Here is a 21,061-nt window from a genome sequence, read left to right on the forward strand (position 1 = left end):
TGTTGATGTGAACTACATCTGAGTTTATCTGAAATTATTTTTTATGATAAATAAAGAAATCCCCTGTGACTAATATTGTATAAATTGAAGCAGTTGTGTCCCAAATGTAAAATACATAGTTTGTAAATCATGTGGGTGTTCAAATTTAGAACTTTTATATGTGTTGTGAGAATTTATTGTGCATTTTAACTCTTCGTTGTCATTGGGATTTCTTACCCAAGCATGCTGACGATGTATCAAAAATTTTAAAGTACCTAACAGGTCATTTTAAATGAAATAAAATGAAACATTCATTTAACAAGTATTTACTAAGAAGATATCTGCTGGTTACTTTGCTAGGTACTAGGGAAACCACTATAACTAAGACATTTTAAATCTCTTTTGGATGGTGCTTACAGTCTGATTGGAAAATTTGAAACAAGAAACAATACATTTAATATATATGCTCTGATAAATGCTAATATATATACATTTGATAAATGCTCTGAAGGAAACAAAGAGATTTCTGAAATAATAGGTTAAAATGATTTTAAATGATTGTGTAAAAATTCCACTCTGAAGAGATGCCATTTAGTCTGAGCCCTTGTATTAGTCAGAATGGTCTAAGGTATTTTGCTGTAACAAACAATCATAAAATCTATGTCACTGTGGTTTTACATAATAAGCAAAGATTAATTTCTGTTAACCCTACATAACCAAGTATCCATGTGAGTTGTTTGGGGAGCTTTGTTCATCATAGTTTCTCAGGCATGCAGTGGAATAGACTCTATCTCAACACATGCTCCCATGGTCACCGAAGCAAAGGAGACTGTTGTCACTGCCCAGCAGTGACATCTGTTCCCATGTGATTGGCCACAAAAAAGGTCACATGACATGGCTACATCAAGTTTTTAAGAGGGCAGGCATGTGCAGTTTTCAGTGTACCTGAGAAGAGAGGAAAAATGGATATTGATGGTCAGGAGGCCTGCAGGATGAGCAGGATGAGAAGGAACTGGCCATTAATGAGTTGATGGGATAAAGTTCTTGAAAAGGAGACTACATAGGAAAAAGCCCTGAGCTAGGAAAAAGGTGTATTTTGAAGACATTTAAAAAAAAAAAAAAAAAAAAAAAGGAACTGGAGTGTTGTGAGCAATGCTTTTTCATACAATTTAAATATTTGTTAGTTATCATTTTGAATTATTATCTGTCTTCCATTAAAATATTAACGTGGTAACTAACGACACTGGAAATATTTTTCCTAATTATTTATTATTTACTTTCATTTTTTTCATTCATTGTTACTGGGGTTATCTTTAGACTGTAAAAGCTTTTCATATTGTACTCCATTTGTGGTAGGTGTGCAGTTGTGTGGAATATGAAGTCATGATATACTACTTTTTCTTTAGAAAATTTATTTGATGTTAAGTCTTCTACGTTTATAAGAACAACTGTGTTTTGTCTCTTGTATGATTTAACTTGGCTCTGATAGCCCTTAGAAGAGAAAGAAATCTGAGAATTAAAATTGTAGGGTAAAGGAATATAGGGCAGATAACATAACATTCTAACGTTAAAGTTATTTTTATATGTGGACATTAGTGAGATACGTCTGAGCTCTTGCAGTTAAATAAACTGAGAAATACCTCTAAAGAAGTGCTGTACTTAAATGATAAGTCTGATTTAGTCCTGGAAAACAGGACAGAATTCCCCCTGATCACTCAGTTGTTTAGGAATGCTGTGTTCTAAATTAAGTGATCTTTTTAAGTAAAATGCTTTGGATCATTTTGAAAGTCTGGAATATAACAAATAGCATTTCAAGAAATCTTTCATGTGCATGCCACCAAATGAAAAGAAAACTAACTTTTAAAAAGATTATTTCAGATCACTTCTTGCTTTTGCTCTTTTTAAAAAGAAATAGAACTTTACAGATAAAATTGAAATCTCCTATGTTCTTTTCATTCCCCCTTTCCTTTTCCAGAGGTAATACCATGAACTTGTAACATATTTAGTCCATGCTCTCTATACGTTTACTATATCCAGCGTTTCCATAAATGATATATATCATTGTTTTATATTCTTAATGAACATAAATGCTATCAGTCTCCATGTATTATCAACTTTGCTATATTCATTCAACATTGTTTTTGAGATCTTCCCATGTTAATACATACAGAATTCCGTTTATTAATTTTAACTATTGTGTAGTATTCCATTGCATGCATGTAAAGCAATTCACTTGTCCATTCTTTTACTGATAGACATTTAGATTCTTTCTAATTTTTCCCAATAAAAAAATGTTACTGTGAACATCTTTAAAAATGTTTCCTTGTAATTTTGCTCTCCAAAACAGTTCACTTGACCATGAACACAGCCTTCTTTTAACCAGAATTGTCTTATCCAGTGTTATCCAAGACTAGGTGGTGTCAGTTTGAGAAGTTAGGCTGCATAGACTGCCATTCATTAGCTCACTGACCTTGGCATATTACCTAACTTCTGTATGTCTTACTTTCCTCATCTGTAAAATGAGGGAAAGAATAGTCATGTATGTAAAGTGTTTATGAGGACTAAATGACGTAAAATGTGTAAGGTGCTCGGAATTGTGCTTGCCACATTCTTTGGCCTATCTGCTGTATATCCAATGGTATCTCATTGTTTAAATTTTGTTTCTTTGGGGGTGAGTTTGTACATCTTTTCATATGTTTATCAACTATTTGTGTTCTCTTCTGTGAATGTTGATTAATATTTTTTCTGTTTTTCTAGAGGTGTTGGCTTACTGATTTGCAGTCATTATTTATATATTCTGGACATTAATTCTTTGCTCATGCTATATACATACATATACCATAAGCAAAGAATTTATATATAATATATGATAATATGTATTATATATAATATATAACTATATATATATATGTATATTTCTGTGGTTCAGTTATCTGCTTTTAGACTGCCTCTGCCTTGGAAGTTTTGGTTATTTCTTATAGAAGATTTTAATTTTAACTTACTTCCTTTTACTCATCTCTTCACTTATGATTTCAGCTTAAAAGTATTAATATCTAATTTCTAGGTATGTTAAAATATGTAATATTCTTCATCTGCTTAATGCTTAAGTAATAATAACTTTAAAGGACCTAGAATAACATTGAGAGAGAGAGAATATGAATGAGAGTGCATGTGCTCAAGTGTGGCTAATATAACAGTATGAAAAAAAAGCTCAAATTCGATGAAAACCAAAAAAACAAAAAAATCAAATGAACTTTGACATTAAACAATTAGTTTTTCTCCCATGCTTATGCCTTGCTCATGCCATACGCAGTTTAATTTCTGGGATTATGTTAGACAGCCCAATCACTCACAGGCTTCCATCACATATGTAGTGGAAAATGTTACCTCACAGCAGTCAAGTCAGACATGATAGCGGTATTGAAACATTGTTAAATAGCCTCTACTGACAACCAGATTCATCTACTCTATAAACAGGATTATATTATTGAAGAGAACTACTATATACTTAAAAAAATTTTTTCCAGCTTTGATCACTTAAAATGTTTTTAAGAACTGATTCATACAAAATATTAAAATTCCCTATTATCTTTCCCCCCAGGCAACTCATTTTTTTCAGTGCTTATAATACTTTTATGGGTTCAAAGTCATTATATTTTATGTATCTCCTGGGCTTACCTGTCATTAAGGTTTTAACACAGAATTAGTGAAAATTCAGAAGTTGGAAATGGGCGGACTTTAAGCTTTCCTGAGTCTGCTGCCCCAAATGTAACAGATTGCTTTGGGACTGTCAGCTTCTTCAACGACAAGTTAAAAAGTCAGCCAGTCCTAGGTAATCTTCCAAACGGCTGGATCTCATTTTCAGCTAGTATGCGTTCTCTCCATAACTTGTCGGATGTCACCATTCATAAAGTGGTTTTTATTCGTGTTAGTCCTAAATCAGTGCAGCCCATCTAATTTCTCGTTCATATCTTTTAGAAACCTCATGGCTGGTCTCACATCTTGGCAAGTTACTATGAATTAGACAAGAGCAGGTTTTCACATTATAAAGATTACAGAAAATCTTTACTAAAACCAGCGCGTGTACCTTTGTAAGGTTTAAGCTTCATTTTAACATCTTAATTATTAATACTTGCAGGTCATATAGGAAAGATTAAAAATTGGGACTCTAGTGCAGAATATTATTAATCTATCAGTGTTCTAAAATTCTAATCAAAACTCAGACACACATGCAAAGAACGATGGCTGCCCATGAACTTCCCTCTCTACTTACAAGAGTACAAATGGAAAAAATTATGTAGAGTCCTTCATTTTAGCTAACATTTTAAATTTAACTTAAGATTTCCACTGTGAAGAGGGTGCTATCTATATCAGTTGGAGTCTTGGTTGCAAAAAACCAGAAACCATGTCTGGTTCATTGAATTAAAAATAGTAACAAAAGGAATGTAATGGAAAGACACTGAGTAGATAATCGACTCTCTAAGCAGTCTGGAGAAGCAAGGTTGAGAATAGGTAAGAGCCTGTAGAAGCTGCAACAGAAAGCTCAGCTGAGGTCTTGGCTGATTAATTCCTAGTTAGTCCTTTGCTCCCTCCACTGTCCTCTAGCTGCTGACGAAAGTTTCTAAATATGTGTCTTTGCATCTCTTCCTCCCACCAAGACTCGCATAATTTAGAAGATTTCTCCTAAATGGGAAATAGTTTGGATGCAGGACAGGTCAAATATGTGTATTCACATTTTCTTTACATAGCTTATCATATATTTTGACCATGATTTTTATCAACTTTATAAACCCATTTTTGTTGGGAATCCAGAGTTAGAATGAAACAATATTGAACAGTGTTATCACAGTCCTGTGGGTCGCAGCTATTCAAACTTAGGAGGAATTAAAATGCAGCCTTTTTGGTAAAAAGTTAAGTTTGCTCTCAAAATATATTAGTAATTAAGGAAACCCAAAGGATTTATTATTTGCTGTCTGTCTATTAACACCAGCTTTCTGTAGTTACCTAGGAATTGGAACAGTTACTTACTGAATAGAAATACAATAGCCATAACCCTTGTTATGTACCAGAAAAGATGATATGAAATATGTGAGTATATTTATAGAAGCTCGAATATGATTTTTCCAGTAGAAAATTTCAAGTTTGGGGCTGGCCCTGTTTCTCAGGTGGTTGGAGCACTGTGCTCCTAACACCAAGGTCGGTGGTTCGATTCCCACATGGGCCAGTGAGTTGCGCCCTCTACAGCTAAGATTGTGAACAACAGCTCTCCCTGGAGCTGGGCTGCCGTAAGTCAGTGTGAGCTGCTGTGTGCTGCCGTCGGCTGCTAAGTGCTGCCCTGTGCCTGCCAAGTGCTGCCCTGTGCTGCCATGAGTGGCAGGCAGCCAGCGTGAGAGACAAGCAGCCTGCAAGAGCAGCCGTGAGCGGCCGACTATCAGCAACCAACTGCCTTAGCCGGGGGAACGCAAGGCTCATAATACCAGCGTGGGCCAGGGAGCTGTGTCCTACACAACTAGACTGAGAAACAATGGCTTGAACCAGAGTAGGGGGAAAGGCGGAAAAAGAGGGGGGAAATTTCAAGTTCGATTTCTTTTACTAATTAGGAACAGAAGATATAAATAGATAATATAAAATAATAAGAATCATAATCCTCTAATTTTGGAAGGCAATCAGAGACACGTACTCAACCTTGCAAACATCCTGTTAGAAATTTAAAAATTTACTTAAGCATCAGGATGTTTTCCTGTATCTGGAATGCTAGCGAAGTTTGGAAACATGTGGACTGAGGTTTTTCCTTTGATGTTCCTCATTAGGCAGTGAGAGCCTCTCCCATGAGCTCAGACACTGACAGTCTCCTGTTCTGTGCTTTAATTCTTCCCAACTGAAGGCCTGCTCTCAGTGGCATGAGCCTTAGTCTCCTGGCATGGAGAGAGAAGCTGCTGGTAGGAATAGATAAACCAGATAACAGCATGGCTGATCACAAACTGACGATGGTGCTTTTGTTGCCAGGTCAGAGCAGTATAGCTGGAGTAAAGGCTGAGTCATAATCAAAAAGGGGTGCTCTCGTTTACAGACCACATAAATGGATGACCACTGTGCTTTTCTATTTGTCCATTGTACTTTTTGGCGAGGTCAAAAAGGAGCCTTTTTTTCTTTTCACTGAGTAAAAATTATGTGAGTCTGGTATTTCTCCTTGCAAAATAATTTATTTCTGTCTGCACAATATTAATTTTCAGGCTGTGAAACCTGGCTTTGATTCCAAACAGATCTTGGGGAAAGAGGGAGCTTGAATAATACAGAAAATAACTCCATAAGGAAGCATATTATTTCTTGGAAGCTTCCTGCTATCCATTTAAGTGGTTTCTTCCAGCTTTCACATCCAAGAAAATTGTATCCACATATAATTAGGAGGACAAAAGCCATAGTGAGGATTATGTTGGCTTTTCTGCCTCCATCATCCTTCACCTTACAATGTCATGGTAACAGCCATAATGAAATAAAGCATAGGGACGTGTGTTGTAAAGTAGAGATTACTTGACAATGTTTATTAATAGCCGCAATAATGAGAACAGCTGCCAGGTGCTGTTTACTTAAAGCCAAGCACTGTGCTAAGTACTTATAGTTTTTATCTCATGGCACGCACACATCCACGTCATAAGCTATTAGTGAAGTTCTCTTGTTATACTCACTTCACAAATAAGGTAACTGAGTTAAAGTAACTTATTCAAGACTGTGGGCGAGAAGTTTGTGAAGGTCAGTTTCTGGTTGAGAATCTAGAACTGTCAGACTGCTATCCTGAGCTCTTAATCACTGCGTCAAGTGCTTCTATGTGTATATAATGCCGGAAGCCACAACATGTCAGTTTACTGGAGGTTGCCGGATAGAAGAGAAACTGCTAGAAAATCTCATTACTGTGTACAGTAAACACAGACACCTCAGTTCATTATCATTAGTAGCTTTAAAAAGAATTTTCAGAAAGCTAATTGTGTGAATCTTTATCACATCTTTTTTTCCTGGTTTAGCCACTTAAGAGTCTTTGTGACATTACCTAACTTCACTGTGCCTCAGTTTCCTCATCTCTAAAATGGGCATAATAACAGTACCTATGTCATGGTGTTGTTTTGGTCATCAGAAAGGAAAAAAAATGCAATGTCTTTACAGTAGTGATATAGTACTCTGTCTGAGTCTATATACATGTCACTATTTCCTTTGCCGTGCATGCTGACAAAATCCTACCAGGAATTAGGGATTGTGTGCTTTCAATCACCAAGTATGGGACATCGAATCTTAATTCCTACAAGAATAGATGTGATCTTTGGTATAAGAAGAATAATGCAGGAAACTTAAAAACCTCTCAGCTATGACCACCTATAAACATTGTCAATACTATTAGCAATTTAGGCAATATTTAGCAACTACTAAGAAAGTTTGAGTGCTACAGTGATGTCACAAGTTTCTAACGTTCTCTGTGATATTTATGGTAGTAGTGATGTCATCTGGAGGAAAGCCAGTTACGCCCAAGATATCATTTTATTAAATCTATTTCAGGCAGCGATGTTTAAGGCCACAACAAGGGACTCATCTGCTGATAAAGTTAGATAAGTGTTTGCTGAAGTGAGTTTCATCCCACACTAGTCTTGAAGAATGCTATTGAATAAAAATATTTTATGAGCAAATGAATTTTGAACCCTGTCTATTATCACCTCCTCTTGGCAGTTAATAATGCACATAAGTACATTAAGGCTTCTAAGAGTTGTGTAGTTTCTCACACACACACACACACACACACAAACTCTTTGTTCAACTCTAATATATTTGACCACATAAATTTTTTGACATAATACTCCTAATATTCTGTGGATCTGGTGTTCCATTGACCACATTTTGGGAAATACTGAGTTAGACCGTATTTCTAGATCTCAACTCAGCAGGTGTATTTTGTCATGAAAAGCCCTTGACAGCCCAGATTCCATCAGTTGTAAGCTTCTAATTATCAATTTATAATGAATGCTGCAAGAGAATGACTCAGGAGGCCTGAGTTGTTATGTCACATCCTTTTGACTTGGGGCCAGTTACTGAAACATTATTTCCTCATCTGTTAATTGCATGATCAGATCAAATATTCTCTAAGAGTGTTCCATCTCTAAAAGTTGTTACTGAAAATAATTAAAATTTAAATGATACTTGACAGTTCTCAAAATGCTTTTGTATGTCTCATCCAAAGTAGCCTGGATTCTTTTCTGAATCTGGCAGTACAGCCCAGTACCCACTTAATGTTACAGATTAGATTGGAAATTTCCTGGCACTAAATTTCATCTTCTTTAGGTGCTGTGTCTGGCTGCTTGGACACTGGGCCAGCATCATCTGTAGTCTAACCCCAGCACTACAACCTCTCCCTGCATGGAAATGACACTCGTTAGTAGTCCACCTACTCAGAGAACAGGAGCTAAGCTGCTGATACGATCGGAAGTGGGTTGGCTGCAATGCCATGAAGAGGCCTGCTGAAAGAGAATTTCCATAATGAGACATATTTGAACACTCAGAGTCATGGAAAGTCTCAATCCAGGCAGACATGCAGCCATCTGAGACATGGCAGCTCTCTTTGGAGGCATATCAAAGTGGCCAGTGAAGCATTTAATAAGCTGGATTTCATTTATTAGATGAAAAAAGGGGTTACAGCCTTAAATCCGAAGAAAGAATAAATGTATATGGAAAAGAGCATTTAATGCAGAGCAAGAACCATTCATTGATCAAACATAGGAACCCCCACCCCTCCCCCCCCACACCCAGCGGTCAATGCTACTGGGAAATAGCGGAGTATGGTGGTTAAGAACATGGGTTTTGGTGTCAGATACATGTGTCACTCAGATTTTGGCTCTGTTAAGCACTATCTGTGTGACTTTGGGCAATTTTATTTAATCTACCCAGGCCTGCTATAATCATCTGTAAAAGAAAGCTATTCATGCCAACCAAATAAGATTATTGTACAGATAACCTAAGCGATGGGTATAGTGCATTGCACAGACTTCATGGTTGACACTAAAAAGGACAGGAGTGATTTATAGTTTCAAACATAACCTCTTAAACAATTGTTCCTTAACACCAAACACTGTCAGGCACTTCAATGTGCATCCATAGAACTTTTCTGAGATGATGAAGTTTTCTTTGTGCTGCCAGTACAGCAGCCACTAACCACATGTGGCTCTTAAGCACTTGACATGTGGCTAGTGTGACTGAGGAACTGAATGGGCATCTTATTGAATTTAAATTTAAAGTTTAAATTTAGAAAGCCACATGTGGCCAGCGGCTCCTGTTTTGGACAGCACAGCTATTGATTGTAACAAACCACATTGGTGTGAAATTATATAACTGCTAACATGTCTCTAAACTCAGTTTCATGTCACAGGTTCTACAGTTTAAAAAGTTGGTTGTGATCCCTTTAGAAGGGATTAACTAACTTAATTTGAATTTAAAAGAATACAAGGTGTTCTTTTCTGGGAATGTCATTAGCCACATTACTTAAAATCCTTCTATGTAAGAAACTGTGGGAAGTTTCAGACTTTCACTCTATGGAAGAGAAAATATTCAGTAGAAACCCTGGGGATCTATTGAATCTCACTGAAATACCGGTGTGCTTATGACCAAGTACCATGTTTCCCCGAAAATAAGATCTAGCTGGACCATCAACTCTAATGCGTCTTTTGGAGCAAAAATTAATATAAGACCCGATATTATATATTATATTATGTTGTGTTGTGTTGTGTTATATTTACATTATATTATATTATGCCTGGTCTTATAGTAAAATAAGACCAGGTCTTATATTAATTTTTGTTCCAAAAGACGCATTAGAGCTCATGGTCCGGGTAGGTCTTATATTCGGGGAAACAAGGTATTTGATCGCCTTAATAAATGTTCCATGAAACAAAAGAATATCACATTCTCTGTTTATACATAGTACAAAGTTATAATTCCATCTATTAAGTCAAGCTTTTGATTGTGTTCTTATTTACTTTTTGTCAACTTGCTCTATCAAATATGAAAAGATGTCTTTTAGAATTTTAAGCTCTGTTTGTAGTTTTTGCTATTGGCATTGTACTATAGTTTCAGTCTATGAATCTTATATCTCCTGAACGAGTTGTAATTTTTAACCTTATTAATACTCTTGTCTGACTTAGTTAATGCTTTTTGTCCTTGATTTCCACCCTGTCTAATATTGATTATTGCTGCTTCTGCTTTATTTCATTCATTTATATTTCCCCTGATTTTTCTTTGTCCTAGAGAATTTTTCATCCTTTTTTATCATTTTATTTTGATGGTTTTCTTATAGACAAAATAGAGCTGAATTTTGTTCTTTTAATCAGATCTACAAATGATTTGTTTAATTAAATACTAACCATATTCATATATTGTGATTTCAATGTATTTGGTTTATTCCCACCATTTTACTTTATGTACACCTCTTTATATTTTGTGGTTTTCCTCTTTTCATCTTTGTTACTGTATGTGGCTTAAGCATATTTCCCTCCTCTACTTCCACTGCCCTTATTCCTTAATTAAAAAATCGTATTTTGGAAATCGTATTATTCACATTTTAGCCTCTAGTCTCTGTCTCGTATGTCTCATCTTTTACTCATGGTATTAATTTCTTAGAAATTTCACTTTGTGTGGTAAGCTTTCTTTCCCTGATCTTCTAGACTGCTTTAGCTTGCAGCAGTGTACAGTTGTTTTTCTGTTCTTGTGTCAATTCTGAATATTGAAAGGGTTTACTTTCCTGAACTAAAGAAAGACTTTAGTCTTTTAAATTATATTTGTCTATTAATTATGCTAATTCCCTTAGGACCAATACCAGTCAGGCTACATGGGCTTCCCCAGCAATTACAAACATACAGGCTGCATATGATATGATCATTTTTATTTTACTGGCTGGTGTCGTAGCACTGGAACCTTTCTACTGAGATGTTGGCAGTGGGATCTCTTTGCTCTTGAGCCTCTCTTGGTGCTAATGTATGAGGAACAGGATAAGGCTCCAACTGGAGAGTCAGGAATGAATCACTTCACCAGTGTAGACCACCAGCCATACTGGGCCACCAGTGCCAGCCGCATCTGTGGACCACCTGCCCTTCTTCATACAGCAAATCACGGGCAGGGCTCCCCCTTTGCAAGTCAGATGGATGCACTGATAGACGCTACGTGTGTCCTCTTAGAAGGGCATATGATCTGTGGTTTTCCTTGCTCTTCAGCATTTCCCTAAAACTCCCAAATAATTAAAATCCCAGTAGTCAATCACTTGGCATTTTCTCTTCCCTCAGGAGAAATCCTAGCTCGTCTAGTTAGATGTTATATTGGATGTTGGATATCAGGACAGAATCATAGAGGCGAGCTTATGTTTTCCCATCAGAGTTCCTGGGAAGGGTGTGATTTATTAGCCTGGACTGACTCAGTAATATGTATGTGGCTGCTTACCTGGCTCAGGAGGAGTTGATTTAGGCAGAAATTTCAAAAATAAAATAGGTCAACACACAATGTGATATATGTAGATGACATATTGCGGAATTGTACACTTGAAACCTATATAATTTTAATGGCCATTGTCACCCCAATAAACTTTAATTAAAAAAAAAGAAAATAGTACATTGATTCCATATTAATAGGTTGGTGCAAAAGTAATTGAGGCTTTGCAATTATTTAAACCACAATTTCTTTTGCACCAACCTAACATTATATAAAAGCCCTGTTAGCAATGTGCTTAGTATTTTATTCACTGCCACTGTGATCCAGTCTTGTGACCTCACTGTGTTTGGCTTACGGGATATATAAGATCTGTTCAATCACTGGTTTTCATTGGTTCTCTTTCTGACTTTATTGATCATGGATAAATGTTTTGGGAACACATATCACTTTTCCCTGAAATTTTTCAGGCCTACTTAACTATACAGTTTTTTCTTAGATACTGCCGTAAAATTTGGTACTTTGTTGGTTTGACTTGTGTCTGATCCATCTTTGTGTTAATCAATTATACCTCTGGACCCCTTATTAACTCATGGCAAAATATTTTTGTCTCTCCCTTTCTTCAAAAGTGACGATATCCTTCTGCTCAAATAACTTACTAGTTTTTAATTTTCAACATCACTTGTTGCTCTTAAGTTAATTGGATTTGCTCTTGGAAGAGTGCACTTTAAGTTCGTAAGCCATGAATTTGGGGACCACGTTGTTGATGGCCTTCATCCTTGTGAAACATCAAACATCAAACCTTGTGGGACATCAAAGATAGCAATCTTGTTTGCATCATTGGCCAGCACCTAATTACCTTTCCCGCCTTTTCATTCTTCCAAGATCACTTTGATGTCAGCTGTAGTCTTGTGCTCTGAAAGACTGTAGAAAATGGTGGTAGGGGTCCTTCTTGACTGAGTCCACATTCCACTGAAACATTAACTAATGGTATTATGTTAGAAATAAAATGCAGTACAACTGTGGTAATTAAAGTAATTACTCATCTATTTGCCGAAGCAGCAGTCTCTGATGTACAGAGGGTCTCAATTGACAGAGAGAGAATTTCTCCCTAATAGAACATGTGAGATGGGAGAAACCAGAAGCAAAGCAAGACTGGGCTTGCAAATTGGGAGTTAAGAAATCATATTTGGGGGTTGTAGGAGGCATTTGTGGGATTGTGACAATATTCATTAAAATGGTAAAGGGCTTTTGGCCTTTTTTTTGGTTGGGAGAAGGCAAAGCTACCAAAAACTAAATGCAGATCTGTGTCTTGGGTTGAATGACAGCATAGTGCTTTGGAATAAATTGAGTCTCCAAGTAGAATTGCAGCTCATTTTTGTCTAGCTTGTTGATTCTCTACATATGACTTAATCTCTGACTTAATATTTTCATATGTAAAAATGGCAAAAATATTTCTTTTTGTGCTTCAGAATAAATGGAGATAGTTTATAGAACAGGTTACTATAAAGTGCCTGCAACAGATTTAATTTTCTTCCCTTGATTGTCAAAACATAGGGACAGTGAATTGTCATAATTCCAGAACAACAATGAAGTACCATATTTTTTTACCTATTGAATGAATAAAAATCAAACCATTTGCCTCTATTCACTGTTGGAGAGGATGTGAGGAAACAGCCACTCTTCTGTACTACAGTTGAGACTGTAAACTGGTACCAACTATTCAGAGAGCAGTTCTGAGTATCAGTTTGAATAGTTTTCAAACTGAACACTTGACACAGCAATTCCAGTGCTAGGAATTTACCTTACAGAAAGCTAAAGTAGGTAGTCAGTAAATAATGCTGAAGAATAACCCATACAACATTGTGTGTGCTTGTAATAAATTGTTAACAACATAAGTATCCATCACGACGCAAATGGTCAGTGTTGCAAGGGCATGTTTCAGTGTCCTCGGTGGTGACTTTGTATATGAAAATGACTCAAAGTTTACTTTGGGGTTAAAAATTCAGGTTTGCTTTAGTTAAATATAATTTCAAAACTCTATTATTTCTTGAGCTTTTAAAAATATTTTTTACTTGTGAAATACACATAACATAAAATTTGCCATCTTAATCATTTTTAAGTGAACAGTTCAGGGGCATTTAGCACATTCACATTTTTTGTGCAATCATCACCACCCTCCATCCACAGAACTCTTTTCATCTTGCAAAACTGAAACTCTATACCCATTAAACACTAACTCCCTTTTCCCCTTCCCCCTCAGTCCTTGACAAAAACAATGCATTCTACTTTCTGTCTCTGAATCTGACTACTCTGGGTACGTCATATAAGTGGAATCATAAAAAATTTTTCCTTTTCTAACTGGCTTATTTCACTCAGAATAATGTCCTCAAGTTTCATCTGTGTTGTTGCATGTGTCAGCATTTCCTTCCTTTTTAAGACTGAATGATATTCCATTGTGGTTTTGTTTACGCATTCCTCCATTAATGGACACCTGGGTTGCTTCCATCTCTTGGCTATTGTGGATAATGCTGCTATGAACATGGGTGTGCAAATATTTCTTCAAGTCCCTGCTTTCAATGAAGGTATATCGGCAGTGCCAAAAAAATGTATACACATGACTTGTATTCATCTTTTGTTATCAATATATATTCAGTATTACAATTTTAATACAGTTTTTCCTTTCGTAAACTGTGTATACATTTTTTGGCATCCTCTGTATTCCTTGACCTTTTAAATTCAACTTATAAATATCACTAACCTATTAATAAATTTAACAGATTTTAGTAGGCACTTAAAGAGGCCTTTAAATAATATTGTATTCCATTTTCATACTTGTTAATGAAACACCTCCATACCTTTTAAATTGCTTTTATATATTAAATAGATGTAATATCTTTTTTAAGGACTTCAATTGTGCCACTTAAAAACCTTTGCAAGTACTCAAATAACTCCTATAAAGCTAATTAAAAACTAAATGTATAAATAATCAGTTACAAATTTATCAAAACCTGAACTTTACTTAAATGATCCAATTCTGTATATAAGCATGGTCATATTTTAACTTAAAAATCACAACTCTAAATAAATAGTTTATTTTAAATTATACACACACACTCACACATAATCAAATATTACTCTGCCATAAAAAAAAGAATGAAATTTTACCATTTGTGACAACATGGATGGACCAAGAGGGTATTATGCTAAGTGAAATAAGTCAGACTGAAAAGACGAATACCATATGATCTCACTTGTATGTGGAATCTGAAGAACAAAATAAATGAACAAATAAAACAGAAATACACTCAGATATATAGAACAAACTGCTGATTACTAGATGGGAGGAGGACTGGGGGTGGCTAGGTGACAAAGGTGAAGGAATTAAGAAGTTCAAACGTAGTTACAAAATAGTCACGGGGATTTAAAGTACAGTATGGGGAATATAGTCAATAATATTGTAAAAACTAAGTATAGTGTCAGAGGGGTACTAGACTTATTAGGGGGATCACTTCATAAACTATATAAATGTCTAACCACTATGCTGCACACCTGAAGCTAATATATTAATATTGAATGTCAACTGTAATTGGAAAAAGTCAATCACAGGGTTGTAAGGTACAGCATAGGGAATATAGTCAATAATATTATAAAAACTATGTACAGTGTCAGATGGGTAATAGGATTATCACTTTGTGAGGTATATAAATGTCTAATTACTACGTTGTTTTGTACACCTGAAACTAATATAATATTGTATATCAGTGGTAATTGAAAAATAAATTCTTTAAAAAAAATCATGGTTGCAAGGTATTCTAATGGTATGGATTAAATACTGTTAAACATTACAGGTACATCATTTTTGCAGATTCTTTGAAGCAAAAATATTAAGTTAGTGGCGTTGATTCTCTTAAATATTTATGTATGTAATTCTAAAATCTCCTGAGGTTGTGAGATGCATTTCCAACAAGTACGACAATTGCCATCTCAGTCATTTGAGTTTATTTAAGTCAGAATAGTTAGACCTGGCGTGAAGTCTGGAATGCAGTCATTCAGGGTAAATTTTATTGAAACTATTATTTCATCACATGTAATTTTGGGGTTGCCTTTCCTGCATGCTCCAATTATATCTGTGATCAGAGATTCCAGCTGACATGCAGACTAGATTCTCAGTTATAATCCTAATGGGATGTACCACTTTATTTATAATTGCTGTGTCACAAGCTCCATCACTCAAAGGAGACGGTCATTTAGCCAGGATCGTTAGACTCAAGTTACACACATTCCACAATGCTTCCTGATACTCACTTATGTCTGCGGTTCCCACACAAGGTGATCCCTTGATTCATGCTGTGTTTCTTTGGTTCCTGAGGATGGAAAGGCCTTCCTGCCGAAGTCCCAAGACTGTTCAGCTCGATGGGAAATCTCACATATTTCCATAAACTTTCCAGGATCAGGCAATTCTTTGTACTAAAGTGGGAATGGATGGAATTCTCATATCTGTGCTAGTATTTGACTTGCAGTTACAGCATATAAGATCTCTAACAGGACCATCCCATCCACGACTTGAGGGATGAGTTACTTACCGTACAATATATGTGGACAGTTTCCTTAAGTTAGGCAGTGTACAATCTATGCAGCTGTATACCTTAACTGCATTCTGCTGATAGTTAAATAAATGATATTACAGGCACATGGGTATGTATTACTAATGATGTATTACTGTCACTGTGATTATTTTCCCTTCTCGTGTGGGGCCTGATGGGGGCACCTAGTGAGAGCCATTGATCTGACTGCTTTCTCCTACTTGATCTATCAGTCCTCTCTTGTTCACACTTCCCATTTCATCCACCATAGAATCCATGGTCTATAATTTTAAAATATATGTAACATTACCCTAAACTCCCTTGCCATTCTGAATTTTTTTTACACCTGACAGATAAAACCCCAACCCTGGATGAACCCTAATCTCTGAGTGAGCCTCTGAACTGCCTAGAGATGCTGGAAAAAGTCACAAAACAGGCAGATTGGTCCCACTATAAATCATCTTGTTTATCCACCGTAGGAGGCCCCGATGTCACCTGGGAGTCTGCTGGGTTCTCACGTCAGCTCTCTCACCCAGTATGTTCAGTGCCATCTCAGTTAGCCTCAAAGATCAGATACTCACCCACCAAAGACCTATGGTCCCATCTCCTGTTTCACACAGAAAATAGAAGATATGGGAGAGGACATTGCTCGTTTCTCCCCTGCTATATAAATATGCCTGCATCTCTCTGCATCTTGCCCTTCTTCCCTCAGGCTACAAGAGAAGTGCTTTTCTTCTATCTAAGGATAACTCCACACAAATTCTGGTTCCACTCTCAGCCTGACTCCTCGGGGATTTTATACTAGAAATTATTATTTTTATTGGAAGACATAAGCCCACTCTTTCAACTATGTCATTCCCATTGGCTTTTAGAAATGTTCGTCTCTTCCACAAAACAAAACAAAAATATAAAGAAACAAATAAGCAAAAAATAAAAAATAAACAACAACAAAAACCCTCTCCTTAAACCCCAAGTCCCCTACCAAACCTGTTTCTGTCTTTACCTTACAGAAACCTCGCCAAAGTTTGTCTGGTTTCCCCACAACAATACTCAACTTTGGTTATCTAGGACTACTTAGCATCTCTGGTTACATTAAGAGGACTTGTGGAATTTTAGCAAAATTCCCAAATATATTCAATTGCATTTATTTAAAGTAAAATGGTAACATAAGCTATAATGAAAAAGATAGTGAATAGAAAATATTAGCAAGGATGTGGAGGAATTGGAACCCTCATTCATTGCTGGTAGGAATACAAAATAATGAAGCTATATTGGAAAACAATTGGCAATTTCTTAGAAAAATCAAACTACATTCACCATACAGCCCAGCAAATGGCCACTGCTTGGTTAGCAGTGTGGTATATCCATGCTTTGGAATACTGTTCAGGAGTAACAGGGTTTGAAGTACTGACCCATGCCATAGCATGATGGTCCATAGGGCATTATGCTGAGCTGAAGAAGCCAGACAAAAAAAGACCACATATTAGATGATTCCCTTTATATAAGTGGTCCAGAAAAGGCGATTATAGAATGACAGAACGTATACTAGTTGATGAAGAGGGCTGGGAATTGGCACAAGGAATCTATTTGGGGTGGTGGAAATGTTCCAGAATTGGATTGTAGTGGGGAATTAAGAAGTACACATTTTCAGTTATAAAATAAGCCATGGGATGTAATGTACAGCATAGGGAGGAACATAGTTGGCAATATTGTAATAACTGTGTACGGTGACACATGGGCACTAGACTTACCATGGTGATCACTTTGTAGGTAGATAAATGTTGAGTCACTATGTTATACACCTGAAACTGACATGTAATATTGTATGTTAACTGTAATTCTATATATATGTACAAATATATATGTATGTACATATATATGTATATATGTGTTTATATGTGTGTGTGTATGTGTGTGTGTGTGTGTGTGTGTGTGTGTATATATATATATATATATATATATATATATATATATATATAGTGAGAAGCCAAACAAACACACACAAAAACAAAATGGGATTATGGTGATGGTTATACAATTCAGTAATTTACTAAAAATTATTGAATTGTACATTTAAGAAAGGTGAATATATGGCATATAAATTATACCTTGATGAAGTTATTTTTTGGAAAAAAAGCAAACACAAATCTTTTGATGAGTTTGCTAACTGCATCATCTGCTAATTGTGAATAAAAGTGAAATTATATAAAACAAGTTAACATGCTACATTACATTTAGGTATTAGAAAATCAAAGTAGCAATATTTGTGTTTCACAGGCTAATTTTAAACAAAATTTTCTTGGTCATTGAGTAATCAAGAAAATATTTGTTTCCAACCTACTGGCTCCCACTAACCAAGTGATAAGTTCTCTCCTTTTATACTTTGCTAACACACTTCAAGTATGTCCTTGGTCAGGGTGGTTTATGCAATATTTAACCCACAGTGAAACCTTGATGAAGAGAATGCATTTAATTAACATTTAATTAAGGTCTTTTGGCAGTCTTTGACCATAATTAAAATTCTATAAAGTTTGGGACAGAATGTTTAATCCGACAAGGAAATTTAAATCCCTTTTCAGTGTCTAATATCATATTTTATATTAGTAATTCTTGACTAAATAGGTAACATTGTAAGTTTACATTTTAAAATAATCAGTTGCCAACCAGAAAGCAAAATGTAATCATATTAGAAAATAAGTTCAGCATAATTTGTAAGGAGGGAAATTTAGGCAAAAGAAATAAGGAATAGTAAACTCTGTTGCTAGGAAAGGGGAGTCTGAGGTTGGCTTAATTAAAGCCTTAGACATGAAAGGTCATTCACAGAGCAAGAACAATTATCCTTGTCCAGATAGATCTCTTCTCCAAAGAGACTAGATTAAAAGGACGTAATTTTAAAAAGGTGTTATAGTTAGAAGAAGGAATGAGTTTCCTGACAAGTTGGTTTATTTAAGAATGAGATTATGAGAGAGGCTATGTGGCTTCTCTCTGGGAATTCTAAAAGTGTACCGAATGTCAGCATAGGTATAAATGCATGAATCCTCCCCCCCCAAAAAAAAAAAAGTTTTATATTTTTTGTGAAAAACAGACTTTTCCCCAACTTGTTCAGAACTTGATTTAATTTATTGTCAATCTAATACTTATTTAAAAACTGCAAAATAATATGTTGTCTGGAGGACAATAGAATAGATTTTAAAAATTTATGACCTGGCAATTTGTGGTGTGGAAGCACGCTTATTTACAAGGTTGACATTATCTACATGTATACTACAAAGATTGTCTTTTTCAAAAATGTGATTTGTAGCCAGCACATCTGTTGTTCTTATGTAAGGCATTAAAATGAACTATTTTTGTTGCAGTTCAGCTGCAGAGTAACAGAACGTTAAAACAACTTGCTAAAAAAGTTACCTATTTTAGATTTTGTTTTTTTTATATTGAACTTTTAAAATATTCTTTTTCTCTATATGAGAAAATTTCATTTTCATTATAAAATAGAAGTTTTATGTAGTTTTAAGTTGTATTTTTGTCATACTATAGCATTTAGATGATATCTGATTCTTTCTGGCTTAGCATTTTGAATGTTAAATTATATCCAAGTTTGATTTTTCAAACATTTTTTTATCATAATCTCATATTATTAATTCTTTCTCCTTTAAATGTGAGATTGTTTTTCTCTTCAAAAATCTCAAATAAACTTGTTGTGTCTGTCCCCTTCAAACAGAATTAGGTCATTTACATTAGGGCTTATTATCAGGAAATCCTGACTATCTTATATTCCCAAGAGTTAATAATAAACTATATCCATACAGTCTTTCTGACGGGGGTGGGGGGGAACCTTTTCATATATTTCTGTTGTAATTTTATAACAAATATGAATCATTTAATTGGTCAGTCTTCAGGAAACTGACCTGTGTCTGATTTCCTGTGTTTCTTGAAACAGCAGCAACAACACTCAAATCGAAAACTATTTAGTTAATGATTCAGTCCTCCTTGAAGGAATATATACTGATCCTCTAAAACGTTCATTGAAGTAAATTACAGAGGGAAGAAAGGTAGAGTAGAAATGCCTAGCTTTCAAGTTGCCCGCAGGCTAGATCAATCTTTCTTAAACTATAAGGTGCATGTGGATCTCCTGAATACCTAGTTAAAATGCAGATTCTAGTTCGGTGAGTCTGGGATCCTGCGTTTCTAACTAGCTCCCAAGTGATGCCTATGTTGCTGGTCCATGGACCACATGTTGAGATTCCGGGCTCGACATAGATCGTCCTTTGTATTCATAGAAGAGGCTGCATGTAGAGCATATGTGACATACAGTGTTTCCCCGAAAATAAGACCTGCCTTGAAAATAAGTCCCAGTTAAGATCGTCAGCCAGATGGACACATTTAGTACATTATGATGATGTTCCAGAAGAAGATGACACGACTGTATTTGAATAAATGTAGGTTGTCGTACATGAAAATCCCCTGAAAATATGCCCCAATACATCTTTTGGAGCAAAAATTAATATAAGACCTGGTCTTATTTTTGGGGAAATGCGGTACGTTTGCTAATGTTTTTATTGTCATCATCACAGAGCTGGACAATGGTAGTCATGTTCTGGCAAACAGCGATCCTATAATATTAACTTACCTGCAAAGAATCCATGACTGGGCCTTACTAGTGCTGTCTGTCTAGCTAGCTGAGCTCCACAGAGAACTAAACAGACTGACACGGAACCAAAGTCAAATTGTTAGAATTACGTGTTTATAGACAGACCAGACTGACCCAATATATTTGTAATACGGAAGGATATATATTCATTGGTTCTGTTTTGATTTTTTTAACTCTTGTCCACCTAATTGGAAAGAAAATCTTTGCTGGGAAAAGAGGAGTTATTCAAGCAGGTGCCATCAGGGCACAGGTGGGGAATCTGAATGCATGAACTGTGCTGGGAAGGCAGGGTGGCGGGGGCTGTGGTGTCGCAGAGAAGGCGCATTTCACTCTCCCACTGCCATGTAGCATGGCTGGCCCAGCAAGGTCAGAACTTCCAACTTTTCAAGAAAAGCCAGAA

General features: G+C 35.8%; 1 protein-coding gene across 1 annotated transcript in view; it reads left to right on the forward strand.

Moving 5' to 3' along the window:
• Positions 1–21,061, forward strand: part of FBN2 (fibrillin 2) — a 262,360-nt gene that overhangs the window by 52,156 nt on the left and 189,143 nt on the right. The gene's annotated exons all lie outside the window — the stretch shown is intronic.

The sequence above is a fragment of the Rhinolophus hipposideros genome (assembly GCF_964194185.1).
Source record: "Rhinolophus hipposideros genome assembly, chromosome: 7".
Taxonomy (NCBI): domain Eukaryota; kingdom Metazoa; phylum Chordata; class Mammalia; order Chiroptera; family Rhinolophidae; genus Rhinolophus; species Rhinolophus hipposideros.